At 41.6% G+C, this 25310-nt stretch overlaps 14 non-coding genes across 14 annotated transcripts; all 14 read left to right on the forward strand.

Annotated features, from left to right (window-relative positions):
* Nucleotides 1-161: 161 nt before the first annotated feature.
* Nucleotides 162-302, forward strand: LOC144467115 (U4 spliceosomal RNA). The gene has a single exon (XR_013493477.1). It is a non-coding gene; the product is annotated as a U4 spliceosomal RNA (small nuclear RNA).
* A 2493-nt stretch (nucleotides 303-2795) lies between these two features.
* LOC144467153 (U4 spliceosomal RNA) lies at nucleotides 2796-2936 on the forward strand. The gene has a single exon (XR_013493515.1). It is a non-coding gene; the product is annotated as a U4 spliceosomal RNA (small nuclear RNA).
* A 931-nt stretch (nucleotides 2937-3867) lies between these two features.
* LOC144467116 (U4 spliceosomal RNA) lies at nucleotides 3868-4008 on the forward strand. Its single transcript, XR_013493478.1, has one exon. It is a non-coding gene; the product is annotated as a U4 spliceosomal RNA (small nuclear RNA).
* Nucleotides 4009-6501: 2493 nt separating this feature from the next.
* Nucleotides 6502-6642, forward strand: LOC144467108 (U4 spliceosomal RNA). Its single transcript, XR_013493470.1, has one exon. It is a non-coding gene; the product is annotated as a U4 spliceosomal RNA (small nuclear RNA).
* A 931-nt stretch (nucleotides 6643-7573) lies between these two features.
* Nucleotides 7574-7714, forward strand: LOC144467118 (U4 spliceosomal RNA). The gene has a single exon (XR_013493480.1). It is a non-coding gene; the product is annotated as a U4 spliceosomal RNA (small nuclear RNA).
* A 2493-nt stretch (nucleotides 7715-10207) lies between these two features.
* Nucleotides 10208-10348, forward strand: LOC144467109 (U4 spliceosomal RNA). The gene has a single exon (XR_013493471.1). It is a non-coding gene; the product is annotated as a U4 spliceosomal RNA (small nuclear RNA).
* A 931-nt stretch (nucleotides 10349-11279) lies between these two features.
* LOC144467119 (U4 spliceosomal RNA) lies at nucleotides 11280-11420 on the forward strand. The gene has a single exon (XR_013493481.1). It is a non-coding gene; the product is annotated as a U4 spliceosomal RNA (small nuclear RNA).
* A 2493-nt stretch (nucleotides 11421-13913) lies between these two features.
* On the forward strand, nucleotides 13914-14054 carry LOC144467110 (U4 spliceosomal RNA). The gene has a single exon (XR_013493472.1). It is a non-coding gene; the product is annotated as a U4 spliceosomal RNA (small nuclear RNA).
* A 931-nt stretch (nucleotides 14055-14985) lies between these two features.
* LOC144467120 (U4 spliceosomal RNA) lies at nucleotides 14986-15126 on the forward strand. Its single transcript, XR_013493482.1, has one exon. It is a non-coding gene; the product is annotated as a U4 spliceosomal RNA (small nuclear RNA).
* Nucleotides 15127-17619: 2493 nt separating this feature from the next.
* LOC144467154 (U4 spliceosomal RNA) lies at nucleotides 17620-17760 on the forward strand. Its single transcript, XR_013493516.1, has one exon. It is a non-coding gene; the product is annotated as a U4 spliceosomal RNA (small nuclear RNA).
* Nucleotides 17761-18691: 931 nt separating this feature from the next.
* On the forward strand, nucleotides 18692-18832 carry LOC144467182 (U4 spliceosomal RNA). The gene has a single exon (XR_013493544.1). It is a non-coding gene; the product is annotated as a U4 spliceosomal RNA (small nuclear RNA).
* Nucleotides 18833-21312: 2480 nt separating this feature from the next.
* Nucleotides 21313-21453, forward strand: LOC144467155 (U4 spliceosomal RNA). The gene has a single exon (XR_013493517.1). It is a non-coding gene; the product is annotated as a U4 spliceosomal RNA (small nuclear RNA).
* Nucleotides 21454-22384: 931 nt separating this feature from the next.
* On the forward strand, nucleotides 22385-22525 carry LOC144467138 (U4 spliceosomal RNA). The gene has a single exon (XR_013493500.1). It is a non-coding gene; the product is annotated as a U4 spliceosomal RNA (small nuclear RNA).
* Nucleotides 22526-25018: 2493 nt separating this feature from the next.
* LOC144467156 (U4 spliceosomal RNA) lies at nucleotides 25019-25159 on the forward strand. Its single transcript, XR_013493518.1, has one exon. It is a non-coding gene; the product is annotated as a U4 spliceosomal RNA (small nuclear RNA).
* The last annotated feature ends 151 nt before the right edge of the window (nucleotides 25160-25310 follow it).

Below are 25310 nucleotides of genomic sequence, written 5' to 3' on the forward strand. Positions count from 1 at the left end.
CCCCCATGACTGCCACTACATGGAAAGGGCGTGGTTTGTAGTCAGTAAGCCAATCACATGCAAAATCAGCATTACTGTACACCCCATCAGGTTAGAGAAATGCACCATGTGTGTTGTGAGTGTTTGACAAGGACCACTTTAATCTTGTGGAGGTAATGGGCATCCTTTCGCAGAGGCAATATCATAGTCTATGAAGTTTTACTGAGACGTGATTATTGCTAGTTGAAAACTTAACCCAATACCCTGCCGGGATGACTTGAAATATAGTCAGCTCAGGCAATTTTTGTTGGTCTCCAAGGAGACGTACAAGTCTGTTCTAAGGTTAAATCCTGCACCCGAGTCTAGTGACCATGGCCCTAACATGGGTGAATACAGTCAAGGTTTTTTTTTGCTCTTTCAACCTGTCTTTATATCTGAAAGTCTGTACAGTCCAAATTGAAAAACTGCTTTTGAAATCCGTAATAGACTAGAAAACATTTTTTGCAGCGGGCTGGGTACATAAATATATGCCGTAAATTTGGGCATTTTAACATTGATGACTTTGAGGATTGGCTTGCTTCTGGAGCCTGCCTCAAGTGGCCATTCAAGGAACTGCAGTTTTTGGAAGTTCTGTGTTGGCTTCACTTTTCAGCCCTGGAGAGTGCATCTTGGGATTTACCCATGTTGGCTGGCTTGGTTTGAATTGACAAAAGAAGGCTTGAACAAGGGATAGTACAGCCCTGGGGCCTGTATCACGAAGCGAGATCAACCTTTCCTGGGTTACCCAGACCTATCCTGGGTTGACTAACCCTAACAATGGCAATCAGGATAATCGGTATCACGACGCTGGATATCAACTCGGTAAATCAACCCAGGGTTGCTTTATCAAAAGCCGTGAACGCGCACGCAGCGGACCAATCACAATCATGAGAGAAGCGCAGCGTCACTGAGCGTCCTCACTGAGCGTCCTCACTGAGCGTCCTCACAGAGCGCTGTATGTGAGGAAAAAAAGTATTTCTCGTGAGGATCAGAGATTAACTCTACTAAAATATGAGGAGGAGGAAAGCAACATTAGAGAAAAGGCCAACACCGTGGCAGCTGCAGGAGGAGGAAACATGCGTGGCAACGCATAACGGGATGAATAATGTTTAGTTTTAGTTTAGATTAGTTTATTTGCACATAATGTTAAAAACAGACAGTATAAAATTTACAAGATTAAACAAAGAAAAGTGCCGGAGAGGTTAGAAGCCACTAAAAGCTTATCAAAGAAATTCCCCTGTCAAAACATCAATGAAATCACATGATAGAGAAGGAAAAAAAACGGGTCAGGAAAGAAGAAATAGAGGAGGAGAGAGGGAAAAATCAAGACAAAACAAGGTAGCAAATAAAATGATGTGTAGGTTAAATTACTCATCACTGGTTCAAGTAGCTACAGTACCTCTACCTGTACATCTGACACTGATCACACCCTTGAATCCCATGAAATCAATGCTGCGCAGATGAATTGCGTGTATTACAATTATCGTCTAACATCATTGCGTCTGATAAATTGGTCTTCTTTGTCATAACGTTATATATGCTACAATAAAGCTTAAAGCTGACGCCACAATTAAATCATATCAACACCAAATTGATAGTCTGAATAAAATCATCCTGATATTGAGCTGTGTTAGAAATTAACAGCTGCGCAGAAATATACCTAGTCTCCCTCTTTAAAAAACAAAAAGGAAAATCCCTCAAACACCATGAAGTGTAGACATGATAGGCTACTTTCCACATTTCCAGCAGCAAAGCTGTCAATTAGGCCCATTATCTTTAACAGGGATCATTTCCTCCAACAAAACAAAATGTTGGCACTAATTAATGGTGCTATTAAGTGTCCGCAAATGATCAGTTTCTTTCTTATGAAGGGGTGGGATGAAAGTTCGACTCCTTTCCACTCCGTTTTGAACAATCTTTTCATTGTCTGTTGTTGTTGCTTTCTTTTCTTTTTTAATGTTCAAAATAAACTTTCAAATCAAAATCAATCAAATTAATTAAACTTCCCATCATGACTGGGCTGCATTTCTGTCAGCGGAGTCATTTTTTTCCGAACAGCTGATTGGCCAGTGGGTGGTGCTTTTTACAGGATCAGATTCAACCCTGAACTTACCCTGCTCCGGAGCAGGATAGCCGTTCAGAGTAAGTTACCATGGTGATCTACCCCAATAAGAACTGAACCGGCTTCGTGAGACCAAAAACCCAGGGTTAACCCTGAAGTTACCTCGCTGAGACAAAATCCTGCTTCGTGATACAGGCCCCCGGTCTGACTCTGGACATTGCTATGAAAGGGGTAAATGGAGGTTATCCAAAGGATCTACTATTTCCCTCTCCCCCATGAATGCCATGACATGGAAAATATGTAGTTTGTAGTCACCAAACCAGTGACATGCAACACAAACATGACTGTACACCCCGTAAGGTTGTAGTCGTCCTCTATAATGGAAAGAATGAGCCAAGATCTGTGCTTTCTCAAGCTGTCTTTAAGTCATCAGACTACCATTAACCAGTTTTAGACAGCCTGGATCCTTGATTAAATATGCCTTTATTTGTAATCTTGGTTTACCCCAGTAGTCTAACAAAGAAGGTATTCAAAGAGTTTAGTATTTCCCCCATCCCCCATGACTGCCACTACATGGAAAAGGCGTGGTTTGTAGTCAATAAGCCAATCACATGCAAAATCAGCATTACTGTACACCCCATCAGGTTAGAGAAATGCACCATGTGTGTTGTGAGTGTTTGACAAGGACCACTTTAATCTTGTGGAGGTAATGGGCATCCTTTCGCAGAGGCAATATCATAGTCTATGAAGTTTTACTGAGACGTGATTATTGCTAGTTGAAAACTTAACCCAATACCCCGCCGGGATGACTTGAAATATAGTCAGCTCAGGCAATTTTTGTTGGTCTCCAAAGAGACGTACAAGTCTGTTCTAAGGTTAAATCCTGCACCCGAGTCTAGTGACCATGGCCCTAACATGGGTGAATACAGTCAAGGTTTTGTTGCTCTTTCAACCTGTCTTTATATCTCAAAGTCTGTACAGTCCAACTTGAAAAACTACTTTTGAAATCCGCAATAGAGAAGAAAACAGGTTTTGCAGCGGGCTGGGTACATAAATATATGCTGTAAATTTGGGCATTTTAACATTGATGACTTTGAGGATTGGCTTGCTTCTGGAGCCTGCCTCAAGTGGCCATTCAAGGAACTGCAGTTTTTGGAAGTTCTGTGTTGGCTTCACTTTTCAGCCCTGGAGAGTGCATTTTGGGATTGACCCGTGTTGGCTGGCTTGGTTTGAACTGACAAAAGAAGGCTTGAACAAGGGATAGTACAGCCCTGGTCTGACTCTGGACATTGCTATGAAAGGGGTAAATGGAGGTTATCCAAAGGATCTACTATTTCCCTCTCCCCCATGAATGCCATGACATGGAAAATATGTAGTTTGTAGTCAACAAACCAGTGACATGCAACACAAACATGACTGTACACCCCGTAAGGTTGTAGTCGTCCTCTATAATGGAAAGAATGAGCCAAGATCTGTGCTTTCTCAAGCTGTCTTTAAGTCATCAGACTACCATTAACCAGTTTTAGACAGCCTGGATCCTTGATTAAATATGCCTTTATTTGTAATCTTGGTTTACCCCAGTAGTCTAACAAAGAAGGTATTCAAAGAGTTTAGTATTTCCCCCATCCCCCATGACTGCCACTACATGGAAAGGGCGTGGTTTGTAGTCAGTAAGCCAATCACATGCAAAATCAGCATTACTGTACACCCCATCAGGTTAGAGAAATGCACCATGTGTGTTGTGAGTGTTTGACAAGGACCACTTTAATCTTGTGGAGGTAATGGGCATCCTTTCGCAGAGGCAATATCATAGTCTATGAAGTTTTACTGAGACGTGATTATTGCTAGTTGAAAACTTAACCCAATACCCTGCCGGGATGACTTGAAATATAGTCAGCTCAGGCAATTTTTGTTGGTCTCCAAGGAGACGTACAAGTCTGTTCTAAGGTTAAATCCTGCACCAGAGTCTAGTGACCATGGCCCTAACATGGGTGAATACAGTCAAGGTTTTTTTTTGCTCTTTCAACCTGTCTTTATATCTGAAAGTCTGTACAGTCCAAATTGAAAAACTGCTTTTGAAATCCGTAATAGACTAGAAAACATTTTTTGCAGCGGGCTGGGTACATAAATATATGCCGTAAATTTGGGCATTTTAACATTGATGACTTTGAGGATTGGCTTGCTTCTGGAGCCTGCCTCAAGTGGCCATTCAAGGAACTGCAGTTTTTGGAAGTTCTGTGTTGGCTTCACTTTTCAGCCCTGGAGAGTGCATCTTGGGATTTACCCATGTTGGCTGGCTTGGTTTGAATTGACAAAAGAAGGCTTGAACAAGGGATAGTACAGCCCTGGGGCCTGTATCACGAAGCGAGATCAACCTTTCCTGGGTTACCCAGACCTATCCTGGGTTGACTAACCCTAACAATGGCAATCAGGATAATCGGTATCACGACGCTGGATATCAACTCGGTAAATCAACCCAGGGTTGCTTTATCAAAAGCCGTGAACGCGCACGCAGCGGACCAATCACAATCATGAGAGAAGCGCAGCGTCACTGAGCGTCCTCACTGAGCGTCCTCACTGAGCGTCCTCACAGAGCGCTGTATGTGAGGAAAAAAAGTATTTCTCGTGAGGATCAGAGATTAACTCTACTAAAATATGAGGAGGAGGAAAGCAACATTAGAGAAAAGGCCAACACCGTGGCAGCTGCAGGAGGAGGAAACATGCGTGGCAACGCATAACGGGATGAATAATGTTTAGTTTTAGTTTAGATTAGTTTATTTGCACATAATGTTAAAAACAGACAGTATAAAATTTACAAGATTAAACAAAGAAAAGTGCCGGAGAGGTAAGAAGCCACTAAAAGCTTATCAAAGAAATTCCCCTGTCAAAACATCAATGAAATCACATGATAGAGAAGGAAAAAAAACGGGTCAGGAAAGAAGAAATAGAGGAGGAGAGAGGGAAAAATCAAGACAAAACAAGGTAGCAAATAAAATGATGTGTAGGTTAAATTACTCATCACTGGTTCAAGTAGCTACAGTACCTCTACCTGTACATCTGACACTGATCACACCCTTGAATCCCATGAAATCAATGCTGCGCAGATGAATTGCGTGTATTACAATTATCGTCTAACATCATTGCGTCTGATAAATTGGTCTTCTTTGTCATAACGTTATATATGCTACAATAAAGCTTAAAGCTGACGCCACAATTAAATCATATCAACACCAAATTGATAGTCTGAATAAAATCATCCTGATATTGAGCTGTGTTAGAAATTAACAGCTGCGCAGAAATATACCTAGTCTCCCTCTTTAAAAAACAAAAAGGAAAATCCCTCAAACACCATGAAGTGTAGACATGATAGGCTACTTTCCACATTTCCAGCAGCAAAGCTGTCAATTAGGCCCATTATCTTTAACAGGGATCATTTCCTCCAACAAAACAAAATGTTGGCACTAATTAATGGTGCTATTAAGTGTCCGCAAATGATCAGTTTCTTTCTTATGAAGGGGTGGGATGAAAGTTCGACTCCTTTCCACTCCGTTTTGAACAATCTTTTCATTGTCTGTTGTTGTTGCTTTCTTTTCTTTTTTAATGTTCAAAATAAACTTTCAAATCAAAATCAATCAAATTAATTAAACTTCCCATCATGACTGGGCTGCATTTCTGTCAGCGGAGTCATTTTTTTCCGAACAGCTGATTGGCCAGTGGGTGGTGCTTTTTACAGGATCAGATTCAACCCTGAACTTACCCTGCTCCGGAGCAGGATAGCCGTTCAGAGTAAGTTACCATGGTGATCTACCCCAATAAGAACTGAACCGGCTTCGTGAGACCAAAAACCCAGGGTTAACCCTGAAGTTACCTCGCTGAGACAAAATCCTGCTTCGTGATACAGGCCCCCGGTCTGACTCTGGACATTGCTATGAAAGGGGTAAATGGAGGTTATCCAAAGGATCTACTATTTCCCTCTCCCCCATGAATGCCATGACATGGAAAATATGTAGTTTGTAGTCACCAAACCAGTGACATGCAACACAAACATGACTGTACACCCCGTAAGGTTGTAGTCGTCCTCTATAATGGAAAGAATGAGCCAAGATCTGTGCTTTCTCAAGCTGTCTTTAAGTCATCAGACTACCATTAACCAGTTTTAGACAGCCTGGATCCTTGATTAAATATGCCTTTATTTGTAATCTTGGTTTACCCCAGTAGTCTAACAAAGAAGGTATTCAAAGAGTTTAGTATTTCCCCCATCCCCCATGACTGCCACTACATGGAAAAGGCGTGGTTTGTAGTCAATAAGCCAATCACATGCAAAATCAGCATTACTGTACACCCCATCAGGTTAGAGAAATGCACCATGTGTGTTGTGAGTGTTTGACAAGGACCACTTTAATCTTGTGGAGGTAATGGGCATCCTTTCGCAGAGGCAATATCATAGTCTATGAAGTTTTACTGAGATGTGATTATTGCTAGTTGAAAACTTAACCCAATACCCCGCCGGGATGACTTGAAATATAGTCAGCTCAGGCAATTTTTGTTGGTCTCCAAAGAGACGTACAAGTCTGTTCTAAGGTTAAATCCTGCACCCGAGTCTAGTGACCATGGCCCTAACATGGGTGAATACAGTCAAGGTTTTGTTGCTCTTTCAACCTGTCTTTATATCTCAAAGTCTGTACAGTCCAACTTGAAAAACTACTTTTGAAATCCGCAATAGAGAAGAAAACAGGTTTTGCAGCGGGCTGGGTACATAAATATATGCTGTAAATTTGGGCATTTTAACATTGATGACTTTGAGGATTGGCTTGCTTCTGGAGCCTGCCTCAAGTGGCCATTCAAGGAACTGCAGTTTTTGGAAGTTCTGTGTTGGCTTCACTTTTCAGCCCTGGAGAGTGCATCTTGGGATTGACCCGTGTTGGCTGGCTTGGTTTGAACTGACAAAAGAAGGCTTGAACAAGGGATAGTACAGCCCTGGTCTGACTCTGGACATTGCTATGAAAGGGGTAAATGGAGGTTATCCAAAGGATCTACTATTTCCCTCTCCCCCATGAATGCCATGACATGGAAAATATGTAGTTTGTAGTCAACAAACCAGTGACATGCAACACAAACATGACTGTACACCCCGTAAGGTTGTAGTCGTCCTCTATAATGGAAAGAATGAGCCAAGATCTGTGCTTTCTCAAGCTGTCTTTAAGTCATCAGACTACCATTAACCAGTTTTAGACAGCCTGGATCCTTGATTAAATATGCCTTTATTTGTAATCTTGGTTTACCCCAGTAGTCTAACAAAGAAGGTATTCAAAGAGTTTAGTATTTCCCCCATCCCCCATGACTGCCACTACATGGAAAGGGCGTGGTTTGTAGTCAGTAAGCCAATCACATGCAAAATCAGCATTACTGTACACCCCATCAGGTTAGAGAAATGCACCATGTGTGTTGTGAGTGTTTGACAAGGACCACTTTAATCTTGTGGAGGTAATGGGCATCCTTTCGCAGAGGCAATATCATAGTCTATGAAGTTTTACTGAGACGTGATTATTGCTAGTTGAAAACTTAACCCAATACCCTGCCGGGATGACTTGAAATATAGTCAGCTCAGGCAATTTTTGTTGGTCTCCAAGGAGACGTACAAGTCTGTTCTAAGGTTAAATCCTGCACCAGAGTCTAGTGACCATGGCCCTAACATGGGTGAATACAGTCAAGGTTTTTTTTTGCTCTTTCAACCTGTCTTTATATCTGAAAGTCTGTACAGTCCAAATTGAAAAACTGCTTTTGAAATCCGTAATAGACTAGAAAACATTTTTTGCAGCGGGCTGGGTACATAAATATATGCCGTAAATTTGGGCATTTTAACATTGATGACTTTGAGGATTGGCTTGCTTCTGGAGCCTGCCTCAAGTGGCCATTCAAGGAACTGCAGTTTTTGGAAGTTCTGTGTTGGCTTCACTTTTCAGCCCTGGAGAGTGCATCTTGGGATTTACCCATGTTGGCTGGCTTGGTTTGAATTGACAAAAGAAGGCTTGAACAAGGGATAGTACAGCCCTGGGGCCTGTATCACGAAGCGAGATCAACCTTTCCTGGGTTACCCAGACCTATCCTGGGTTGACTAACCCTAACAATGGCAATCAGGATAATCGGTATCACGACGCTGGATATCAACTCGGTAAATCAACCCAGGGTTGCTTTATCAAAAGCCGTGAACGCGCACGCAGCGGACCAATCACAATCATGAGAGAAGCGCAGCGTCACTGAGCGTCCTCACTGAGCGTCCTCACTGAGCGTCCTCACAGAGCGCTGTATGTGAGGAAAAAAAGTATTTCTCGTGAGGATCAGAGATTAACTCTACTAAAATATGAGGAGGAGGAAAGCAACATTAGAGAAAAGGCCAACACCGTGGCAGCTGCAGGAGGAGGAAACATGCGTGGCAACGCATAACGGGATGAATAATGTTTAGTTTTAGTTTAGATTAGTTTATTTGCACATAATGTTAAAAACAGACAGTATAAAATTTACAAGATTAAACAAAGAAAAGTGCCGGAGAGGTAAGAAGCCACTAAAAGCTTATCAAAGAAATTCCCCTGTCAAAACATCAATGAAATCACATGATAGAGAAGGAAAAAAAACGGGTCAGGAAAGAAGAAATAGAGGAGGAGAGAGGGAAAAATCAAGACAAAACAAGGTAGCAAATAAAATGATGTGTAGGTTAAATTACTCATCACTGGTTCAAGTAGCTACAGTACCTCTACCTGTACATCTGACACTGATCACACCCTTGAATCCCATGAAATCAATGCTGCGCAGATGAATTGCGTGTATTACAATTATCGTCTAACATCATTGCGTCTGATAAATTGGTCTTCTTTGTCATAACGTTATATATGCTACAATAAAGCTTAAAGCTGACGCCACAATTAAATCATATCAACACCAAATTGATAGTCTGAATAAAATCATCCTGATATTGAGCTGTGTTAGAAATTAACAGCTGCGCAGAAATATACCTAGTCTCCCTCTTTAAAAAACAAAAAGGAAAATCCCTCAAACACCATGAAGTGTAGACATGATAGGCTACTTTCCACATTTCCAGCAGCAAAGCTGTCAATTAGGCCCATTATCTTTAACAGGGATCATTTCCTCCAACAAAACAAAATGTTGGCACTAATTAATGGTGCTATTAAGTGTCCGCAAATGATCAGTTTCTTTCTTATGAAGGGGTGGGATGAAAGTTCGACTCCTTTCCACTCCGTTTTGAACAATCTTTTCATTGTCTGTTGTTGTTGCTTTCTTTTCTTTTTTAATGTTCAAAATAAACTTTCAAATCAAAATCAATCAAATTAATTAAACTTCCCATCATGACTGGGCTGCATTTCTGTCAGCGGAGTCATTTTTTTCCGAACAGCTGATTGGCCAGTGGGTGGTGCTTTTTACAGGATCAGATTCAACCCTGAACTTACCCTGCTCCGGAGCAGGATAGCCGTTCAGAGTAAGTTACCATGGTGATCTACCCCAATAAGAACTGAACCGGCTTCGTGAGACCAAAAACCCAGGGTTAACCCTGAAGTTACCTCGCTGAGACAAAATCCTGCTTCGTGATACAGGCCCCCGGTCTGACTCTGGACATTGCTATGAAAGGGGTAAATGGAGGTTATCCAAAGGATCTACTATTTCCCTCTCCCCCATGAATGCCATGACATGGAAAATATGTAGTTTGTAGTCACCAAACCAGTGACATGCAACACAAACATGACTGTACACCCCGTAAGGTTGTAGTCGTCCTCTATAATGGAAAGAATGAGCCAAGATCTGTGCTTTCTCAAGCTGTCTTTAAGTCATCAGACTACCATTAACCAGTTTTAGACAGCCTGGATCCTTGATTAAATATGCCTTTATTTGTAATCTTGGTTTACCCCAGTAGTCTAACAAAGAAGGTATTCAAAGAGTTTAGTATTTCCCCCATCCCCCATGACTGCCACTACATGGAAAAGGCGTGGTTTGTAGTCAATAAGCCAATCACATGCAAAATCAGCATTACTGTACACCCCATCAGGTTAGAGAAATGCACCATGTGTGTTGTGAGTGTTTGACAAGGACCACTTTAATCTTGTGGAGGTAATGGGCATCCTTTCGCAGAGGCAATATCATAGTCTATGAAGTTTTACTGAGATGTGATTATTGCTAGTTGAAAACTTAACCCAATACCCCGCCGGGATGACTTGAAATATAGTCAGCTCAGGCAATTTTTGTTGGTCTCCAAAGAGACGTACAAGTCTGTTCTAAGGTTAAATCCTGCACCCGAGTCTAGTGACCATGGCCCTAACATGGGTGAATACAGTCAAGGTTTTGTTGCTCTTTCAACCTGTCTTTATATCTCAAAGTCTGTACAGTCCAACTTGAAAAACTACTTTTGAAATCCGCAATAGAGAAGAAAACAGGTTTTGCAGCGGGCTGGGTACATAAATATATGCTGTAAATTTGGGCATTTTAACATTGATGACTTTGAGGATTGGCTTGCTTCTGGAGCCTGCCTCAAGTGGCCATTCAAGGAACTGCAGTTTTTGGAAGTTCTGTGTTGGCTTCACTTTTCAGCCCTGGAGAGTGCATCTTGGGATTGACCCGTGTTGGCTGGCTTGGTTTGAACTGACAAAAGAAGGCTTGAACAAGGGATAGTACAGCCCTGGTCTGACTCTGGACATTGCTATGAAAGGGGTAAATGGAGGTTATCCAAAGGATCTACTATTTCCCTCTCCCCCATGAATGCCATGACATGGAAAATATGTAGTTTGTAGTCAACAAACCAGTGACATGCAACACAAACATGACTGTACACCCCGTAAGGTTGTAGTCGTCCTCTATAATGGAAAGAATGAGCCAAGATCTGTGCTTTCTCAAGCTGTCTTTAAGTCATCAGACTACCATTAACCAGTTTTAGACAGCCTGGATCCTTGATTAAATATGCCTTTATTTGTAATCTTGGTTTACCCCAGTAGTCTAACAAAGAAGGTATTCAAAGAGTTTAGTATTTCCCCCATCCCCCATGACTGCCACTACATGGAAAGGGCGTGGTTTGTAGTCAGTAAGCCAATCACATGCAAAATCAGCATTACTGTACACCCCATCAGGTTAGAGAAATGCACCATGTGTGTTGTGAGTGTTTGACAAGGACCACTTTAATCTTGTGGAGGTAATGGGCATCCTTTCGCAGAGGCAATATCATAGTCTATGAAGTTTTACTGAGACGTGATTATTGCTAGTTGAAAACTTAACCCAATACCCTGCCGGGATGACTTGAAATATAGTCAGCTCAGGCAATTTTTGTTGGTCTCCAAGGAGACGTACAAGTCTGTTCTAAGGTTAAATCCTGCACCAGAGTCTAGTGACCATGGCCCTAACATGGGTGAATACAGTCAAGGTTTTTTTTTGCTCTTTCAACCTGTCTTTATATCTGAAAGTCTGTACAGTCCAAATTGAAAAACTGCTTTTGAAATCCGTAATAGACTAGAAAACATTTTTTGCAGCGGGCTGGGTACATAAATATATGCCGTAAATTTGGGCATTTTAACATTGATGACTTTGAGGATTGGCTTGCTTCTGGAGCCTGCCTCAAGTGGCCATTCAAGGAACTGCAGTTTTTGGAAGTTCTGTGTTGGCTTCACTTTTCAGCCCTGGAGAGTGCATCTTGGGATTTACCCATGTTGGCTGGCTTGGTTTGAATTGACAAAAGAAGGCTTGAACAAGGGATAGTACAGCCCTGGGGCCTGTATCACGAAGCGAGATCAACCTTTCCTGGGTTACCCAGACCTATCCTGGGTTGACTAACCCTAACAATGGCAATCAGGATAATCGGTATCACGACGCTGGATATCAACTCGGTAAATCAACCCAGGGTTGCTTTATCAAAAGCCGTGAACGCGCACGCAGCGGACCAATCACAATCATGAGAGAAGCGCAGCGTCACTGAGCGTCCTCACTGAGCGTCCTCACTGAGCGTCCTCACAGAGCGCTGTATGTGAGGAAAAAAAGTATTTCTCGTGAGGATCAGAGATTAACTCTACTAAAATATGAGGAGGAGGAAAGCAACATTAGAGAAAAGGCCAACACCGTGGCAGCTGCAGGAGGAGGAAACATGCGTGGCAACGCATAACGGGATGAATAATGTTTAGTTTTAGTTTAGATTAGTTTATTTGCACATAATGTTAAAAACAGACAGTATAAAATTTACAAGATTAAACAAAGAAAAGTGCCGGAGAGGTAAGAAGCCACTAAAAGCTTATCAAAGAAATTCCCCTGTCAAAACATCAATGAAATCACATGATAGAGAAGGAAAAAAAACGGGTCAGGAAAGAAGAAATAGAGGAGGAGAGAGGGAAAAATCAAGACAAAACAAGGTAGCAAATAAAATGATGTGTAGGTTAAATTACTCATCACTGGTTCAAGTAGCTACAGTACCTCTACCTGTACATCTGACACTGATCACACCCTTGAATCCCATGAAATCAATGCTGCGCAGATGAATTGCGTGTATTACAATTATCGTCTAACATCATTGCGTCTGATAAATTGGTCTTCTTTGTCATAACGTTATATATGCTACAATAAAGCTTAAAGCTGACGCCACAATTAAATCATATCAACACCAAATTGATAGTCTGAATAAAATCATCCTGATATTGAGCTGTGTTAGAAATTAACAGCTGCGCAGAAATATACCTAGTCTCCCTCTTTAAAAAACAAAAAGGAAAATCCCTCAAACACCATGAAGTGTAGACATGATAGGCTACTTTCCACATTTCCAGCAGCAAAGCTGTCAATTAGGCCCATTATCTTTAACAGGGATCATTTCCTCCAACAAAACAAAATGTTGGCACTAATTAATGGTGCTATTAAGTGTCCGCAAATGATCAGTTTCTTTCTTATGAAGGGGTGGGATGAAAGTTCGACTCCTTTCCACTCCGTTTTGAACAATCTTTTCATTGTCTGTTGTTGTTGCTTTCTTTTCTTTTTTAATGTTCAAAATAAACTTTCAAATCAAAATCAATCAAATTAATTAAACTTCCCATCATGACTGGGCTGCATTTCTGTCAGCGGAGTCATTTTTTTCCGAACAGCTGATTGGCCAGTGGGTGGTGCTTTTTACAGGATCAGATTCAACCCTGAACTTACCCTGCTCCGGAGCAGGATAGCCGTTCAGAGTAAGTTACCATGGTGATCTACCCCAATAAGAACTGAACCGGCTTCGTGAGACCAAAAACCCAGGGTTAACCCTGAAGTTACCTCGCTGAGACAAAATCCTGCTTCGTGATACAGGCCCCCGGTCTGACTCTGGACATTGCTATGAAAGGGGTAAATGGAGGTTATCCAAAGGATCTACTATTTCCCTCTCCCCCATGAATGCCATGACATGGAAAATATGTAGTTTGTAGTCACCAAACCAGTGACATGCAACACAAACATGACTGTACACCCCGTAAGGTTGTAGTCGTCCTCTATAATGGAAAGAATGAGCCAAGATCTGTGCTTTCTCAAGCTGTCTTTAAGTCATCAGACTACCATTAACCAGTTTTAGACAGCCTGGATCCTTGATTAAATATGCCTTTATTTGTAATCTTGGTTTACCCCAGTAGTCTAACAAAGAAGGTATTCAAAGAGTTTAGTATTTCCCCCATCCCCCATGACTGCCACTACATGGAAAAGGCGTGGTTTGTAGTCAATAAGCCAATCACATGCAAAATCAGCATTACTGTACACCCCATCAGGTTAGAGAAATGCACCATGTGTGTTGTGAGTGTTTGACAAGGACCACTTTAATCTTGTGGAGGTAATGGGCATCCTTTCGCAGAGGCAATATCATAGTCTATGAAGTTTTACTGAGATGTGATTATTGCTAGTTGAAAACTTAACCCAATACCCCGCCGGGATGACTTGAAATATAGTCAGCTCAGGCAATTTTTGTTGGTCTCCAAAGAGACGTACAAGTCTGTTCTAAGGTTAAATCCTGCACCCGAGTCTAGTGACCATGGCCCTAACATGGGTGAATACAGTCAAGGTTTTGTTGCTCTTTCAACCTGTCTTTATATCTCAAAGTCTGTACAGTCCAACTTGAAAAACTACTTTTGAAATCCGCAATAGAGAAGAAAACAGGTTTTGCAGCGGGCTGGGTACATAAATATATGCTGTAAATTTGGTCATTTTAACATTGATGACTTTGAGGATTGGCTTGCTTCTGGAGCCTGCCTCAAGTGGCCATTCAAGGAACTGCAGTTTTTGGAAGTTCTGTGTTGGCTTCACTTTTCAGCCCTGGAGAGTGCATTTTGAGATTGACCCGTGTTGGCTGGCTTGGTTTGAACTGACAAAAGAAGGCTTGAACAAGGGATAGTACAGCCCTGGTCTGACTCTGGACATTGCTATGAAAGGGGTAAATGGAGGTTATCCAAAGGATCTACTATTTCCCTCTCCCCCATGAATGCCATGACATGGAAAATATGTAGTTTGTAGTCAACAAACCAGTGACATGCAACACAAACATGACTGTACACCCCGTAAGGTTGTAGTCGTCCTCTATAATGGAAAGAATGAGCCAAGATCTGTGCTTTCTCAAGCTGTCTTTAAGTCATCAGACTACCATTAACCAGTTTTAGACAGCCTGGATCCTTGATTAAATATGCCTTTATTTGTAATCTTGGTTTACCCCAGTAGTCTAACAAAGAAGGTATTCAAAGAGTTTAGTATTTCCCCCATCCCCCATGACTGCCACTACATGGAAAGGGCGTGGTTTGTAGTCAGTAAGCCAATCACATGCAAAATCAGCATTACTGTACACCCCATCAGGTTAGAGAAATGCACCATGTGTGTTGTGAGTGTTTGACAAGGACCACTTTAATCTTGTGGAGGTAATGGGCATCCTTTCGCAGAGGCAATATCATAGTCTATGAAGTTTTACTGAGACGTGATTATTGCTAGTTGAAAACTTAACCCAATACCCTGCCGGGATGACTTGAAATATAGTCAGCTCAGGCAATTTTTGTTGGTCTCCAAGGAGACGTACAAGTCTGTTCTAAGGTTAAATCCTGCACCCGAGTCTAGTGACCATGGCCCTAACATGGGTGAATACAGTCAAGGTTTTTTTTTGCTCTTTCAACCTGTCTTTATATCTGAAAGTCTGTACAGTCCAAATTGAAAAACTGCTTTTGAAATCCGTAATAGACTAGAAAACATTTTTTGCAGCGGGCTGGGTACATAAATATATGCCGTAAATTTGGGCATTTTAACATTGATGACTTTGAGGATTGGCTTGCTTCTGGAGCCTGCCTCAAGTGGCCATTCAAGGAACTGCAGTTTTTGGAAGTTCTGTGTTGGCTTCACTTTTCAGCCCTGGAGAGTGCATCTTGGGATTTACCCATGTTGGCTGGCTTGGTTTGAATTGACAAAAGAAGGCTTGAACAAGGGATAGTACAGCCCTGGGGCCTGTATCACGAAGCGAGATCAACCTTTCCTGGGTTACCCAGACCTATCCTGGGTTGACTAACCCTAACAATGGCAATCAGGATAATCGGTATCACGACGCTGGATATCAACTCGGTAAATCAACCCAGGGTTGCTTTATCAAAAGCCGTGAACGCGCACGCAGCGGACCAATCACAATCATGAGAGAAGCGCAGCGTCACTGAGCGTCCTCACTGAGCGTCCTCACTGAGCGTCCTCACAGAGCGCTGTATGTGAGGAAAAAAAGTATTTCTCGTGAGGATCAGAGATTAACTCTACTAAAATATGAGGAGGAGGAAAGCAACATTAGAGAAAAGGCCAACACCGTGGCAGCTGCAGGAGGAGGAAACATGCGTGGCAACGCATAACGGGATGAATAATGTTTAGTTTTAGTTTAGATTAGTTTATTTGCACATAATGTTAAAAACAGACAGTATAAAATTTACAAGATTAAACAAAGAAAAGTGCCGGAGAGGTTAGAAGCCACTAAAAGCTTATCAAAGAAATTCCCCTGTCAAAACATCAATGAAATCACATGATAGAGAAGGAAAAAAAACGGGTCAGGAAAGAAGAAATAGAGGAGGAGAGAGGGAAAAATCAAGACAAAACAAGGTAGCAAATAAAATGATGTGTAGGTTAAATTACTCATCACTGGTTCAAGTAGCTACAGTACCTCTACCTGTACATCTGACACTGATCACACCCTTGAATCCCATGAAATCAATGCTGCGCAGATGAATTGCGTGTATTACAATTATCGTCTAACATCATTGCGTCTGATAAATTGGTCTTCTTTGTCATAACGTTATATATGCTACAATAAAGCTTAAAGCTGACGCCACAATTAAATCATATCAACACCAAATTGATAGTCTGAATAAAATCATCCTGATATTGAGCTGTGTTAGAAATTAACAGCTGCGCAGAAATATACCTAGTCTCCCTCTTTAAAAAACAAAAAGGAAAATCCCTCAAACACCATGAAGTGTAGACATGATAGGCTACTTTCCACATTTCCAGCAGCAAAGCTGTCAATTAGGCCCATTATCTTTAACAGGGATCATTTCCTCCAACAAAACAAAATGTTGGCACTAATTAATGGTGCTATTAAGTGTCCGCAAATGATCAGTTTCTTTCTTATGAAGGGGTGGGATGAAAGTTCGACTCCTTTCCACTCCGTTTTGAACAATCTTTTCATTGTCTGTTGTTGTTGCTTTCTTTTCTTTTTTAATGTTCAAAATAAACTTTCAAATCAAAATCAATCAAATTAATTAAACTTCCCATCATGACTGGGCTGCATTTCTGTCAGCGGAGTCATTTTTTTCCGAACAGCTGATTGGCCAGTGGGTGGTGCTTTTTACAGGATCAGATTCAACCCTGAACTTACCCTGCTCCGGAGCAGGATAGCCGTTCAGAGTAAGTTACCATGGTGATCTACCCCAATAAGAACTGAACCGGCTTCGTGAGACCGAAAACCCAGGGTTAACCCTGAAGTTACCTCGCTGAGACAAAATCCTGCTTCGTGATACAGGCCCCCGGTCTGACTCTGGACATTGCTATGAAAGGGGTAAATGGAGGTTATCCAAAGGATCTACTATTTCCCTCTCCCCCATGAATGCCATGACATGGAAAATATGTAGTTTGTAGTCAACAAACCAGTGACATGCAACACAAACATGACTGTACACCCCGTAAGGTTGTAGTCGTCCTCTATAATGGAAAGAATGAGCCAAGATCTGTGCTTTCTCAAGCTGTCTTTAAGTCATCAGACTACCATTAACCAGTTTTAGACAGCCTGGATCCTTGATTAAATATGCCTTTATTTGTAATCTTGGTTTACCCCAGTAGTCTAACAAAGAAGGTATTCAAAGAGTTTAGTATTTCCCCCATCCCCCATGACTGCCACTACATGGAAAAGGCGTGGTTTGTAGTCAATAAGCCAATCACATGCAAAATCAGCATTACTGTACACCCCATCAGGTTAGAGAAATGCACCATGTGTGTTGTGAGTGTTTGACAAGGACCACTTTAATCTTGTGGAGGTAATGGGCATCCTTTCGCAGAGGCAATATCATAGTCTATGAAGTTTTACTGAGACGTGATTATTGCTAGTTGAAAACTTAACCCAATACCCCGCCGGGATGACTTGAAATATAGTCAGCTCAGGCAATTTTTGTTGGTCTCCAAAGAGACGTACAAGTCTGTTCTAAGGTTAAATCCTGCACCCGAGTCTAGTGACCATGGCCCTAACATGGGTGAATACAGTCAAGGTTTTGTTGCTCTTTCAACCTGTCTTTATATCTCAAAGTCTGTACAGTCCAACTTGAAAAACTACTTTTGAAATCCGCAATAGAGAAGAAAACAGGTTTTGCAGCGGGCTGGGTACATAAATATATGCTGTAAATTTGGGCATTTTAACATTGATGACTTTGAGGATTGGCTTGCTTCTGGAGCCTGCCTCAAGTGGCCATTCAAGGAACTGCAGTTTTTGGAAGTTCTGTGTTGGCTTCACTTTTCAGCCCTGGAGAGTGCATTTTGGGATTGACCCGTGTTGGCTGGCTTGGTTTGAACTGACAAAAGAAGGCTTGAACAAGGGATAGTACAGCCCTGGTCTGACTCTGGACATTGCTATGAAAGGGGTAAATGGAGGTTATCCAAAGGATCTACTATTTCCCTCTCCCCCATGAATGCCATGACATGGAAAATATGTAGTTTGTAGTCAACAAACCAGTGACATGCAACACAAACATGACTGTACACCCCGTAAGGTTGTAGTCGTCCTCTATAATGGAAAGAATGAGCCAAGATCTGTGCTTTCTCAAGCTGTCTTTAAGTCATCAGACTACCATTAACCAGTTTTAGACAGCCTGGATCCTTGATTAAATATGCCTTTATTTGTAATCTTGGTTTACCCCAGTAGTCTAACAAAGAAGGTATTCAAAGAGTTTAGTATTTCCCCCATCCCCCATGACTGCCACTACATGGAAAAGGCGTGGTTTGTAGTCAATAAGCCAATCACATGCAAAATCAGCATTACTGTACACCCCATCAGGTTAGAGAAATGCACCATGTGTGTTGTGAGTGTTTGACAAGGACCACTTTAATCTTGTGGAGGTAATGGGCATCCTTTCGCAGAGGCAATATCATAGTCTATGAAGTTTTACTGAGACGTGATTATTGCTAGTTGAAAACTTAACCCAATACCCCGCCGGGATGACTTGAAATATAGTCAGCTCAGGCAATTTTTGTTGGTCTCCAAGGAGACGTACAAGTCTGTTCTAAGGTTAAATCCTGCACCCGAGTCTAGTGACCATGGCCCTAACATGGGTGAATACAGTCAAGGGTTTTTTTTGCTCTTTCAACCTGTCTTTATATCTGAAAGTCTGTACAGTCCAAATTGAAAAACTGCTTTTGAAATCCGTAATAGACTAGCAAACATTTTTTGCAGCGGGCTGGGTACATAAATATATGCCGTAAATTTGGGCATTTTAACATTGATGACTTTGAGGATTGGCTTGCTTCTGGAGCCTGCCTCAAGTGGCCATTCAAGGAACTGCAGTTTTTGGAAGTTCTGTGTTGGCTTCACTTTTCAGCCCTGGAGAGTGCATCTTGGGATTTACCCATGTTGGCTGGCTTGGTTTGAATTGACAAAAGAAGGCTTGAACAAGGGATAGTACAGCCCTGGGGCCTGTATCACGAAGCGAGATCAACCTTTCCTGGGTTACCCAGACCTATCCTGGGTTGACTAACCCTAACAATGGCAATCAGGATAATCGGTATCACGACGCTGGATATCAACTCGGTAAATCAACCCAGGGTTGCTTTATCAAAAGCCGTGAACGCGCACGCAGCGGACCAATCACAATCATGAGAGAAGCGCAGCGTCACTGAGCGTCCTCACTGAGCGTCCTCACAGAGCGCTGTATGTGAGGAAAAAAAGTATTTCTCGTGAGGATCAGAGATTAACTCTACTAAAATATGAGGAGGAGGAAAGCAACATTAGAGAAAAGGCCAACACCGTGGCAGCTGCAGGAGGAGGAAACATGCGTGGCAACGCATAACGGGATGAATAATGTTTAGTTTTAGTTTAGATTAGTTTATTTGCACATAATGTTAAAAACAGACAGTATAAAATTTACAAGATTAAACAAAGAAAAGTGCCGGAGAGGTTAGAAGCCACTAAAAGCTTATCAAAGAAATTCCCCTGTCAAAACATCAATGAAATCACATGATAGAGAAGGAAAAAAAACGGGTCAGGAAAGAAGAAATAGAGGAGGAGAGAGGGAAAAATCAAGACAAAACAAGGTAGCAAATAAAATGATGTGTAGGTTAAATTACTCATCACTGGTTCAAGTAGCTACAGTACCTCTACCTGTACATCTGACACTGATCACACCCTTGAATCCCATGAAATCAATGCTGCGCAGATGAATTGCGTGTATTACAATTATCGTCTAACATCATTGCGTCTGATAAATTGGTCTTCTTTGTCATAACGTTATATATGCTACAATAAAGCTTAAAGCTGACGCCACAATTAAATCATATCAACACCAAATTGATAGTCTGAATAAAATCATCCTGATATTGAGCTGTGTTAGAAATTAACAGCTGCGCAGAAATATACCTAGTCTCCCTCTTTAAAAAACAAAAAGGAAAATCCCTCAAACACCATGAAGTGTAGACATGATAGGCTACTTTCCACATTTCCAGCAGCAAAGCTGTCAATTAGGCCCATTATCTTTAACAGGGATCATTTCCTCCAACAAAACAAAATGTTGGCACTAATTAATGGTGCTATTAAGTGTCCGCAAATGATCAGTTTCTTTCTTATGAAGGGGTGGGATGAAAGTTCGACTCCTTTCCACTCCGTTTTGAACAATCTTTTCATTGTCTGTTGTTGTTGCTTTCTTTTCTTTTTTAATGTTCAAAATAAACTTTCAAATCAAAATCAATCAAATTAATTAAACTTCCCATCATGACTGGGCTGCATTTCTGTCAGCGGAGTCATTTTTTTCCGAACAGCTGATTGGCCAGTGGGTGGTGCTTTTTACAGGATCAGATTCAACCCTGAACTTACCCTGCTCCGGAGCAGGATAGCCGTTCAGAGTAAGTTACCATGGTGATCTACCCCAATAAGAACTGAACCGGCTTCGTGAGACCAAAAACCCAGGGTTAACCCTGAAGTTACCTCGCTGAGACAAAATCCTGCTTCGTGATACAGGCCCCCGGTCTGACTCTGGACATTGCTATGAAAGGGGTAAATGGAGGTTATCCAAAGGATCTACTATTTCCCTCTCCCCCATGAATGCCATGACATGGATAATATGTAGTTTGTAGTCACCAAACCAGTGACATGCAACACAAACATGACTGTACACCCCGTAAGGTTGTAGTCGTCCTCTATAATGGAAAGAATGAGCCAAGATCTGTGCTTTCTCAAGCTGTCTTTAAGTCATCAGACTACCATTAACCAGTTTTAGACAGCCTGGATCCTTGATTAAATATGCCTTTATTTGTAATCTTGGTTTACCCCAGTAGTCTAACAAAGAAGGTATTCAAAGAGTTTAGTATTTCCCCCATCCCCCATGACTGCCACTACATGGAAAAGGCGTGGTTTGTAGTCAATAAGCCAATCACATGCAAAATCAGCATTACTGTACACCCCATCAGGTTAGAGAAATGCACCATGTGTGTTGTGAGTGTTTGACAAGGACCACTTTAATCTTGTGGAGGTAATGGGCATCCTTTCGCAGAGGCAATATCATAGTCTATGAAGTTTTACTGAGACGTGATTATTGCTAGTTGAAAACTTAACCCAATACCCCGCCGGGATGACTTGAAATATAGTCAGCTCAGGCAATTTTTGTTGGTCTCCAAAGAGACGTACAAGTCTGTTCTAAGGTTAAATCCTGCACCCGAGTCTAGTGACCATGGCCCTAACATGGGTGAATACAGTCAAGGTTTTGTTGCTCTTTCAACCTGTCTTTATATCTCAAAGTCTGTACAGTCCAACTTGAAAAACTACTTTTGAAATCCGCAATAGAGAAGAAAACAGGTTTTGCAGCGGGCTGGGTACATAAATATATGCTGTAAATTTGGTCATTTTAACATTGATGACTTTGAGGATTGGCTTGCTTCTGGAGCCTGCCTCAAGTGGCCATTCAAGGAACTGCAGTTTTTGGAAGTTCTGTGTTGGCTTCACTTTTCAGCCCTGGAGAGTGCATTTTGAGATTGACCCGTGTTGGCTGGCTTGGTTTGAACTGACAAAAGAAGGCTTGAACAAGGGATAGTACAGCCCTGGTCTGACTCTGGACATTGCTATGAAAGGGGTAAATGGAGGTTATCCAAAGGATCTACTATTTCCCTCTCCCCCATGAATGCCATGACATGGAAAATATGTAGTTTGTAGTCAACAAACCAGTGACATGCAACACAAACATGACTGTACACCCCGTAAGGTTGTAGTCGTCCTCTATAATGGAAAGAATGAGCCAAGATCTGTGCTTTCTCAAGCTGTCTTTAAGTCATCAGACTACCATTAACCAGTTTTAGACAGCCTGGATCCTTGATTAAATATGCCTTTATTTGTAATCTTGGTTTACCCCAGTAGTCTAACAAAGAAGGTATTCAAAGAGTTTAGTATTTCCCCCATCCCCCATGACTGCCACTACATGGAAAGGGCGTGGTTTGTAGTCAGTAAGCCAATCACATGCAAAATCAGCATTACTGTACACCCCATCAGGTTAGAGAAATGCACCATGTGTGTTGTGAGTGTTTGACAAGGACCACTTTAATCTTGTGGAGGTAATGGGCATCCTTTCGCAGAGGCAATATCATAGTCTATGAAGTTTTACTGAGACCTGATTATTGCTAGTTGAAAACTTAACCCAATACCCCGCCGGGATGACTTGAAATATAGTCAGCTCAGGCAATTTTTGTTGGTCTCCAAGGAGACGTACAAGTCTGTTCTAAGGTTAAATCCTGCACCCGAGTCTAGTGACCATGGCCCTAACATGGGTGAATACAGTCAAGGTTTTTTTTTGCTCTTTCAACCTGTCTTTATATCTGAAAGTCTGTACAGTCCAAATTGAAAAACTGCTTTTGAAATCCGTAATAGACTAGAAAACATTTTTTGCAGCGGGCTGGGTACATAAATATATGCCGTAAATTTGGGCATTTTAACATTGATGACTTTGAGGATTGGCTTGCTTCTGGAGCCTGCCTCAAGTGGCCATTCAAGGAACTGCAGTTTTTGGAAGTTCTGTGTTGGCTTCACTTTTCAGCCCTGGAGAGTGCATCTTGGGATTTACCCATGTTGGCTGGCTTGGTTTGAATTGACAAAAGAAGGCTTGAACAAGGGATAGTACAGCCCTGGGGCCTGTATCACGAAGCGAGATCAACCTTTCCTGGGTTACCCAGACCTATCCTGGGTTGACTAACCCTAACAATGGCAATCAGGATAATCGGTATCACGACGCTGGATATCAACTCGGTAAATCAACCCAGGGTTGCTTTATCAAAAGCCGTGAACGCGCACGCAGCGGACCAATCACAATCATGAGAGAAGCGCAGCGTCACTGAGCGTCCTCACTGAGCGTCCTCACTGAGCGTCCTCACAGAGCGCTGTATGTGAGGAAAAAAAGTATTTCTCGTGAGGATCAGAGATTAACTCTACTAAAATATGAGGAGGAGGAAAGCAACATTAGAGAAAAGGCCAACACCGTGGCAGCTGCAGGAGGAGGAAACATGCGTGGCAACGCATAACGGGATGAATAATGTTTAGTTTTAGTTTAGATTAGTTTATTTGCACATAATGTTAAAAACAGACAGTATAAAATTTACAAGATTAAACAAAGAAAAGTGCCGGAGAGGTTAGAAGCCACTAAAAGCTTATCAAAGAAATTCCCCTGTCAAAACATCAATGAAATCACATGATAGAGAAGGAAAAAAAACGGGTCAGGAAAGAAGAAATAGAGGAGGAGAGAGGGAAAAATCAAGACAAAACAAGGTAGCAAATAAAATGATGTGTAGGTTAAATTACTCATCACTGGTTCAAGTAGCTACAGTACCTCTACCTGTACATCTGACACTGATCACACCCTTGAATCCCATGAAATCAATGCTGCGCAGATGAATTGCGTGTATTACAATTATCGTCTAACATCATTGCGTCTGATAAATTGGTCTTCTTTGTCATAACGTTATATATGCTACAATAAAGCTTAAAGCTGACGCCACAATTAAATCATATCAACACCAAATTGATAGTCTGAATAAAATCATCCTGATATTGAGCTGTGTTAGAAATTAACAGCTGCGCAGAAATATACCTAGTCTCCCTCTTTAAAAAACAAAAAGGAAAATCCCTCAAACACCATGAAGTGTAGACATGATAGGCTACTTTCCACATTTCCAGCAGCAAAGCTGTCAATTAGGCCCATTATCTTTAACAGGGATCATTTCCTCCAACAAAACAAAATGTTGGCACTAATTAATGGTGCTATTAAGTGTCCGCAAATGATCAGTTTCTTTCTTATGAAGGGGTGGGATGAAAGTTCGACTCCTTTCCACTCCGTTTTGAACAATCTTTTCATTGTCTGTTGTTGTTGCTTTCTTTTCTTTTTTAATGTTCAAAATAAACTTTCAAATCAAAATCAATCAAATTAATTAAACTTCCCATCATGACTGGGCTGCATTTCTGTCAGCGGAGTCATTTTTTTCCGAACAGCTGATTGGCCAGTGGGTGGTGCTTTTTACAGGATCAGATTCAACCCTGAACTTACCCTGCTCCGGAGCAGGATAGCCGTTCAGAGTAAGTTACCATGGTGATCTACCCCAATAAGAACTGAACCGGCTTCGTGAGACCGAAAACCCAGGGTTAACCCTGAAGTTACCTCGCTGAGACAAAATCCTGCTTCGTGATACAGGCCCCCGGTCTGACTCTGGACATTGCTATGAAAGGGGTAAATGGAGGTTATCCAAAGGATCTACTATTTCCCTCTCCCCCATGAATGCCATGACATGGAAAATATGTAGTTTGTAGTCAACAAACCAGTGACATGCAACACAAACATGACTGTACACCCCGTAAGGTTGTAGTCGTCCTCTATAATGGAAAGAATGAGCCAAGATCTGTGCTTTCTCAAGCTGTCTTTAAGTCATCAGACTACCATTAACCAGTTTTAGACAGCCTGGATCCTTGATTAAATATGCCTTTATTTGTAATCTTGGTTTACCCCAGTAGTCTAACAAAGAAGGTATTCAAAGAGTTTAGTATTTCCCCCATCCCCCATGACTGCCACTACATGGAAAAGGCGTGGTTTGTAGTCAATAAGCCAATCACATGCAAAATCAGCATTACTGTACACCCCATCAGGTTAGAGAAATGCACCATGTGTGTTGTGAGTGTTTGACAAGGACCACTTTAATCTTGTGGAGGTAATGGGCATCCTTTCGCAGAGGCAATATCATAGTCTATGAAGTTTTACTGAGACGTGATTATTGCTAGTTGAAAACTTAACCCAATACCCCGCCGGGATGACTTGAAATATAGTCAGCTCAGGCAATTTTTGTTGGTCTCCAAAGAGACGTACAAGTCTGTTCTAAGGTTAAATCCTGCACCCGAGTCTAGTGACCATGGCCCTAACATGGGTGAATACAGTCAAGGTTTTGTTGCTCTTTCAACCTGTCTTTATATCTCAAAGTCTGTACAGTCCAACTTGAAAAACTACTTTTGAAA

The sequence above is a fragment of the Epinephelus lanceolatus genome, chromosome 15 (genome assembly GCF_041903045.1).
Source record: "Epinephelus lanceolatus isolate andai-2023 chromosome 15, ASM4190304v1, whole genome shotgun sequence".
NCBI classification, from domain to species: domain Eukaryota; kingdom Metazoa; phylum Chordata; class Actinopteri; order Perciformes; family Serranidae; genus Epinephelus; species Epinephelus lanceolatus.